The sequence below is a fragment of the Charadrius vociferus genome, unplaced genomic scaffold (genome assembly GCF_000708025.1).
Source record: "Charadrius vociferus isolate BGI_N301 unplaced genomic scaffold, ASM70802v2 scaffold27, whole genome shotgun sequence".
NCBI classification, from domain to species: domain Eukaryota; kingdom Metazoa; phylum Chordata; class Aves; order Charadriiformes; family Charadriidae; genus Charadrius; species Charadrius vociferus.
The window spans coordinates 396,429-396,840 of record NW_009649173.1 but is presented as its reverse complement, the minus strand read 5'-3'; the positions used below and the strand labels follow the sequence as shown (position 1 = coordinate 396,840).

General features: G+C 57.0%; 1 protein-coding gene across 1 annotated transcript in view; it reads left to right on the top strand.

Annotated features, from left to right (window-relative positions):
- B9D1 (B9 protein domain 1) overlaps positions 1–412 on the top strand; it is a 10,504-nt gene that overhangs the window by 675 nt on the left and 9,417 nt on the right. The window lies entirely within an intron of this gene.

The window sequence follows — 412 nt, the reverse complement described above, 5'->3', positions numbered from 1 at the left end:
ACACGTCAGACCCATGAAGAGGCCGGCCCAGGCTGGAAGTTTGTTGGTGGCATGGAGAGGACACACCATGGGTCTTCACTGTCCCACCACGATGACAGTTCTGCTCTCAGATCCGAAATGCCTCAGCTCAGGGGCATCAGCAGAGCAAATTAACCTTTCCTTCCTTATTTCTGAGCTCAGCCGAAGCGCAGGCACTTTGTCAAGACTGGGATACAGTTGCCAGCCCACGACTTCCCTCCTGCAAGGTGTGGGGCACCGAGACATCACCCATATCCCAGGCACGAGCTTCAGCTGGGAAGTGAAGTGCAGGTTCAGAGCTGCTTCAGCCAAAAGGAGAAGGGATTTAATGGGCTTTTGCTGCCTCCGAACAGCTGGCGAGGCTCACCGCCTCCCGGGGACTCGACCTCCCCGG